The sequence below is a fragment of the Bison bison genome, unplaced genomic scaffold, assembly GCF_000754665.1.
Source record: "Bison bison bison isolate TAMUID 2011002044 unplaced genomic scaffold, Bison_UMD1.0 scf7180017864326, whole genome shotgun sequence".
Classification (NCBI taxonomy): Eukaryota; Metazoa; Chordata; class Mammalia; order Artiodactyla; family Bovidae; genus Bison; species Bison bison.
Window position 1 is genome coordinate 4,720,622 of NW_011494898.1, and position 8,208 is coordinate 4,728,829.

Here is an 8,208-nt window from a genome sequence, read left to right on the forward strand (position 1 = left end):
TGTATCTATAATTGAAACACTTTCTGTACATCTGAAACTATCACAACATTGTAAATCAATGCTATGTCAACAAAAAAATTTTAGAAAAGATGATGGAACTTAAATCAGAATGAAGTGAACAGAGTAAGAATATCTTTTATACTGCTGTATGTGCAAAGATATATTTTTAAGAATGATGAGAGATATTTAAAGAACTTAGTGACCCATTAGATTTGTAATTATATTTCAGGGAACAATTCATGACATGACATATCTGAATCACTGTAATAGTATATTGGATTATTAATAACATTATTAAATAAAATACATAGCATAATGTTTACAAAGTTATAAAAACTCTTGTATTAGCATTGTACAATGGACAATTTCTTTTTTGGGGGTGGGGGGTGCAGTAAGCAAGAAAAGAACTTTAGCAAGAGATCGATACGTATGTTTGCTGACAAAACTGAAGTATATACTGAGTTACAGAGCAAATTCACTGAAAACAACAAAGAAAAACCTGTTCTTGTAAAGGCTATTCTGTCACCCCCTAAAAAGTGTTTAAACTCTGAAATACCACACAACCGGTTAAAAAATGACGGGGTATCCTAACTACCATGGGAGGCGCTGGGCTGCGCCTGGTGGGTACCACTGGAGTCAGCAGGGCCGGTGGGCAGCCCCCTGCTTCACACAGGCAGCTGCCGGCTCCCTGTTGCAGCCTTGGATGGAGAGATCATAGACCACCTCCTTCACTTTCTTCACATCCTACTTCAGGCCCTCGTAGCGCTTCCTCAGGGAATCATTTTTGAGGTTGAGGAGGCAGAAGCCAGAATCCAGCTCCTTTGATGGTGGAAATGTGCAGGGGCCGGGAGTAGTCTCCGGCGGTTACTCTATTGATGGACAACCTCAACAGTTCACTAGCGAGAATGAGAACCCCCAAGAGATAATCATCCACATCCAAGTGAAATCCCTTCTCCCGATCAGGCTCAGCGCCAAGGATCTCGGTAACTGCTTCTTGGTTCACTATGGTTTCGGTCTCCAAGTACACAGCAAATGCTGCCAAGAAGACCAGGCACTGCAGCATAAACCTTCAGTGCTCATGAAACCTGTAATGCTGTTCCGCAGGAAACTTGGTCTTCAAAGACGTTGCTGCTGCTGCTGCTGCTGCTGCTAAGTCACTTCAGTCGTGTCTGACTCTGTGCGACCCCATAGACAGCAGCCCACCAGGCTCCGCCGTCCCTGGGATTCTCCAGGCAAGAACACTGGAGTGGGTTGCCATTTCCTTCTCCAATGCATGAAGTGAAAAGTGAAAGTGAAGTCGCTCAGTCGTGTCCGACTCTTCGCGACCCCATGGACTGCAGCTTACCAGGCTCCTCTGCCCATGGGATTTTCCAGGCAAGAGTACTGGAGTGGGTTGCCATTGCCTTCTCCTCAAAGACGTTAGATGTGTTTTTACTGTACCAAAATGTTCTCGAGCTTTCAAACGCCTCGGGAATGTCCTGAAACCCAGCACCCTGATGGACCCCTTGCAGTAGAGTTAAAATCTCTCGAGCTGTTTGTTCTAGACTCCGTACAACTTTTCGGATTTCCTCTCGGATGTCCTGCAGCCAAAAAGCCCTGCAGCCCACTAAGATCTCACTCACGGACTTGCTGCCAGCCTCACGACCGTCCACCAGGGCTGCGAGGGTGCCCGGCAGAGTGCGCTCCGGAGACAACCCGCGCCGTGAGTCGCAACGCCCCGCCACCACCGCCGCTGCCCATGGACAACTTTTGAGTTTTGTTTTTTAAGATGCCCGTTTAATTTTCAAACTGTTGTTGTTGTTCAGTTGCTAAGTTGTGTCCGACTCTTGTGACCTTCCATTTTACTTGAGTTAGATGGACGGCATCATCGACTCAATGGACACGAGTTTGAGCACACTCTGGAACATAGAGAAGGACAGGGAAGCCTGGCGAGCTGCAGTCCATGGGGTCGCAAAGAGTTGGACCCAACTTAGCAACTGAACAACAGCAAATCATTTTACTTATAATGTAAAACTATAATTTAAAAAGTGGGACACGACCAAAGCAACTCAGAAGGAAGGCATATAATTAAAACACCACTCAATTTAGTTCAGCTCTTGCCTAGTTTATTTCATTTCTTCCATTTGCCTTCACTCCCATGGAGAAGAGGGTGTGGGGCAAGAAGATATGAATTCTACTCATGTTGCATAGGGATAAGAATGGACTCTCGGCTGCTTCATCATCTCCAAGAAATAGAATGGTGCTTCAAAATATTGAGTACTAGGACACAAGGATTCTCACATTCACAAACGAAACTAGATTTCTAGGAAGACTCATTTGATTAATTTGGACTATTGGGCCTATTTTGTTTTCAAAAGAATCAGGTTGCTGTTGTTAATGATGTTTTGCATTGTGTAACTCTAATGTAATTAATTCTTTGTCTTCTACCTTTAAACCATTTAAATGTGTGTGGACAGGGAAAGTATATGTAAGTAACAGTTGTTTAAAATGGAAGCTGTTGCGCTTTTTCAGTACAGTTTAGAGACAAAGAAAAGAATAGGAGATCTTAGATGACTTAATTATCAAGAGGTATCAATTATGTAAATAAGCCTGATAGTAAAAAAGCATCTTTTCCTTACAAAGTTGTTACTGAGCCTGAAGCAGTGGTTATTAAACCTGAGCATGTATCAGAACCATCCAGAGGGCTTATTGCAAAACAGACAAAAGACCCTCCCTAGAGTTTTTTATTTAGTACGCGTGGGATGGAGCCTCAGAGTTTCTTTCTGACAAGTTCTCCGGTGATATGATGCTATAATTCAAGGACCACACTTTGAAAAACACTGCTGTAGGGAGACTTCCCTGACCCCTGACACTGGGTACATTGGTCCTTTATGAGCCTGTCTGATTATCCCTCCCCGAGGACCATTACCCTGAAATCTGATGACTAACAAACACATCGAGCTCCTTTATCAGACCTTGAGCTACCGGAAACAAGTGCATATCTAATTTAGTAGTGCATCCCCCAGGGACAGCACAGGGCCCGAATGACAGAGACTTGTAGATAGTTCATAATTTAGTGTTGAATTATACTTGATTTATCATCAAATAAATGAAAACATAAGTTTTGAGGATGAAACAGAATGTCTGTGTATGTGTGTGTATTTGTAACTTGAAATACTCAGAACCATGATAAGGAAAATGCTGAGTATTCAGGGGAAAAAAAGAATATTATAGAGGCAAGATATATCCAACCAAAGGAAAAATAAGAAATTAGACTTTGAAATTCACTTTAGCTACCATAGTGTGTGATGGGAATAAGATAATTTGGAAATATCACAGTAATATGTGTATAAATGTTTTGAACTTTTTCAGACATACTCTATGGCCCATAATACTCCATCCTGTGTAGCTAGTAAAACTGAGAATCACCCCAATTTACCTGGGTATAGCCAAGGGCACACCAGATATTAAAGAGATCACCCACATCCTAAACAGAAATAGAGAATTATACGAAAAAAATGGAAAAGACCTAGTAGGTCACTCAGTTCTAGTCTCTGGAGTAGTGAAAGATTAAATAAAGTAACAGAAAAAAATTATGGAAATATACTAAAGAAAATGTAAGACTCTCTGATCCTTTAATTTTTAGTGCCTCATGAAGTTCAAGGGTTTATTGTCAACTCATTGCTTAAACCCCTATTCATGAGAAGAAAAATATTCCCTATGGTCTGCATTAGAAATGGAAATAAGGAAGGCAATGTAAAAAGTTGATTTTTGTGGTATTAAATGACTCACTTTTTCCTGTGTTCATGAATTTCTGGTTTGTAACTGTACTTATCCAAAATATTAAAATGACCTTCAGGCCAACCCCTTTACTTAAGAGTAAAAGGGGAAGGGAAAATTACTAGAAGTTGACCATTACAGAAATTACTTGTGAGGCATTTTTCTTTGATAGCTGCAGTTTCACTCATATTATCATCCTTTTCTGTTGACAAGTTTCCAAGATTTTAATCTTGGATTGGAAATGTTACCCTATCAGAAAGGACTTATATTGTCAGAAGCAGCACTGTCTTGGAATACAGAATCATATATGAGAGCGCTTGCTGTATTGAAAAATATACCATTGCTAGGAAAGGCATTTAAATGTTTAGTCTGCCTGCTTATAAATCACTTTCAATGTGCTCAAGTTCTTAGACAACATATTGAAAGCTTTTTTATTTCTTTTATTATAGCAGTGTCATTTGCATTGCTGAACTTGGGGTTATGTTGGCAATTCCAGATAAACCCTTGCTCAGAGGGTTTATAACTGCAATTAAATTTCACCCTGGCTTGGAATTCGAAAGTAAAATTTTTGTGAGCTTTTTTTTTTTAACTTAAAGTATATCTGATGTTTTTAAGACATGATCAGATTGACAATTTGGGTTTACAAAGGGAAAACAAGTGGCTTAAAGCACAGAAGACTAACAAAGGCATTAGGAGACCACGTGTTTACCTAAATTCACAGATTTGCTTGGTTGTTTTAGAAGAACATAATCATAGTATTAAAATTTTTTTTCTATTAACTTGATTTGGAGACTGCTGCTCCTTTTTTTTTAATTGAAAAATGTTTTAATTGTATGGACAGCTTTTCCACTCCCTCTTAGTCAAAATATTTAAAATTCATTTAGACATCTCTTTAATCTTGGGCACACACACTGAATGAGCGCTTTCCCTTTCGCTGTCTTCTTACACAAAGCTAATACTGCCATCCTGTCTTCTGCCTACCACCTGGAGTTGTTCTGGGGATGAAATAAGTCTCAATGAGCTCAGAGTTGTTTGAGAAAGAGAGAAGTTAGGGTATGCTGACAGGAAGCCTTTGGTTTGAGAATGAAACTGAGTTAGAAATATGAAACAATGAAGCATTTCTGAGAAGGAAAATTTGAAGGAGATTTGGAATAACAAGAAAAGAAATGACTCCCATGTTTACTGGGTTTGAAAACACAATCCTCAGCTTCTGGGTTCAAGAGTGGGAGTAGTTCGGCTCAAGGCTGGCTAAGGGAAGGGGTTCCCTTCAGGCTTTCCAGGACTTATCCTTCGATTCTCTCTGGTGGTGCTGATGCTGGTGCTGAGTCGTGTCCAATTCTCTGTGACCCCATGGTCTGTAGCCTGCTGAACTCCTCTGTCCATGGGATTTCCCAGGCAAGGATACTAGAGTGGGTAGCCATTTCTTACTCCAGGGGATCTTCTCGACTCAGGGATCAAACTTGTGTCTCCTGAATCTCCTGCACTGGCAGGCAGATTCTTTACAACTGTGCTACCTGAGAATCCCCCAACTTGCTCTACCTTTGTGAACAAAACAGAAGTAAAGACAACACAGGTTTACCGGCTTTGAAGTGAAATAAATCAGTAGTAATAAATCTAAATATGATTCTGACTCTGTAGTGGAGGAGAGAAAAACGTCTGGCATAAAGGGAGATGTCTCTGCATAAAGGAGAAGGAATGTTCCTCCTCAGGACTCATTCCTCTGTGTATTGGCTCTTACAGAAATACAGCAATAATCAGATTGGTTAAAACTGCAACTCAATGCCACAGTAAAGATTTGAGGAGTAATGAGGACCTGGCTTCCCTGGTGGCTCAGTGCTAAAGAATCCACTTGCCAATGCAGGAGATGTGGGTCTGATCCCTCGGTCAGGAAGATTCTCCTGGAGAAGGAAAAGGCAACCCACTCTAGTATTCTTGCCTTCAAAACCCCATGGACAGAGGAGCCTGGCAGGCAAAAGTCCATGAGGTCCCAAAAGAGTCAGATACGACTTAGCAACTAAACAACAAGGTCCTCCAATACTAGGCCATGTATGCGCAGGCCTATGAAAACTACAAGGTAACCCAAGAATCCCAGTGGACGTGGAGATCACTTGGGCGGATTGAGAGGTTCCCAGTAACTCTCTCCAAGAGTACAGATGCCAAATTAGATGGCAGTTGCGGGAGGAGGAGACACAATCTACCCCACTTATAGGTCTAGCCCACGTTCTTACACAGACCTCCACTGTGGTCTGATTTACAGGCTGAAATGATTACTGTAGAGGCAGCATGCATCACTGGGAGTCTGCTGTAGAAAATCATGAGAGCCTATGTAAGGGAGTTGGGGCAGAAGTGAAAAGGAGATATAATCTGAGGCATATTTAGGGGAAACAATTGACAAGAATTGATTTCCAACTAGATGTGAGATGAGGGTGAGGGATACAAGAAAATAAAGGAAAACTAAGATGTTAAAATATCAGGAAAATCAATTAATGCAAATAGACAAAATAAGGCTACACAGGTGAAGCATGGTTCATTTCAGAGTGTGAGACACCATCACTGGGGAAAACAAGGCTGGGAGAGAATGGGAGGTGACTTATACAGAGTTCACAGAAAAAGCATGACAACGAAATGAACACAGTGTCATAACATTACTGTGAATACACATACCCAGATTCTCTCTTAGATAACCCCATTCCTCTGTACATGCTAGGAAACTGACTACGGACCAAATAAATGAGCTGCGTCAGTACTGAGTGGGAAGAGCAATTAAAACAATTTAAAGAAAGATGGGAGGACCTTTAAGTCCAGAAGGTCTAACTTGACTTCTGAGAAACCCAACAGCCTCTACCATCAATGTGCCCACATCCAGTCAAGTAGAAAAGAAGAAACATGCCATGCTGCATCTTAAAAATGGCAATTTACTCTTCAGAAGCTCCAGGAAAGAACCAGTACATGAAAAAAGCGTCCCATTATTAACACAGTTGTCTAGTTTAATGACTGCACAGTGCTATCCCTACACAAAGAAGAAAAGACAGGACAAGAAGCAGAATTGGATGGAGAGAAGAGTTTAGTTTGGAGCATTCTAATTATGTAACACTGCCCATTAGGTGAGTGAAAGCACAGAAGGAAGCTCAGGAGAGTGAAGAGGTCTGAGGACAAAGTAACCTTTCTCCTGCTCACATTGAGAATCGGAACGAATCATAAGTGTAATTTTGATATGTTACACATTTACGAAAATCTCTGTCTCCTACTCTGTCTTACCAAAAGCCAAAGTTGACTTCTTCTACCTGTGAGAATAAAAAGTGCAATAAGCAGCCAGGTGAAAATTTCACCCTGCCACAGTAAGAAGCCAAGGATAAAAGCAGCTTGAAAAGGAACAAGGAGCTTCCGTATCTAGCAGATTCTCAGACGAGACGCACTGAGGAACTCTTCTACTGAAAAGAGCAAAGAATGCTGAGCAAATATAAATAATATGTATCAATGAGCTAACAGACAATTAAGAAATTCTCAGGGGCCAGTGGTTAAGTAAAAGAGGAAATCCAGGTAAGCAGATACCTGAAGCCAGCCTTCACTCTGAGGGTAAGAGAAAGGGTATAGAGGTGGGTGTTCTGTTGTTATTCTATATATTCTGCACTTATTTTGTAAATATGCATTCATGTTTCCACTGCTGAATGTGTCACGTCAGTTACCCTGTTTCTCTGATGTGTTCTGTGCCCTGAGAAAGCTGGTCTTTAGGGACTGCATCAAACCCACGCCACCCCTCTAGCTCCCAGCTGAGTCTGGCCATGACCACAGATAGCAAATGACGGGAGCAGAGTATATACTCTCCCGGATCTTTCCCTCCCAGGGAGCCAAGGTTAGCCATGTTCCTTTGCCAAAGGAACTCCAACAGAACATAACTCCTATTGGCTACTCAACTTCGAAGAGAGTTCCCTGTGGCCCCTACAGGCCTGGGTGTGGCAGTTCAGTTCAGTCACTTAATGTGTCCAGACCTTTGTGACCACATAGACATCATCACGCCAGGCTTCCCTGTCCATCACCAACTCCCGGAGCCTACTCAAACTCATGTCCATTGAGTCAGTGATGCCTCCAAACATCTCATCCTTTGTCAGCCCCTTCTCCTCCCGCCTTCAATCTTTCCCAGCATCAGGGTCTTTTCCAGTGAGTCAGTTCTTCGCATCAGGTGGCCAAAGTATTGGAGTTTCAGTTTCTGCATCAATCCTTCCAATGAATATTCAGGACTGATTTCCTTTAGGATGGACTGATTGGATCTCTTTGCACTCCAAGGGACTCTCAAGAATCTTCTCCAACACCACAGTTCAAAAGCATCAGTTCTTCAGCACTCAGGTTTCTTTATAGTCCAAATCTCACATCCACACATGACTACTGGAAAAACCATGGCTTTGACTAGATGGACCTTTGTTGGCAAAGTAATGTCTCTGCCTTTTCATA

The 8,208-nt window shown here is 41.7% G+C and overlaps 1 pseudogene; it reads right to left on the reverse strand.

Moving 5' to 3' along the window:
• Positions 1-636: 636 nt before the first annotated feature.
• Positions 637-4,724, reverse strand: LOC104998270 (annotated as a pseudogene).
• Positions 4,725-8,208: the final 3,484 nt, after the last annotated feature.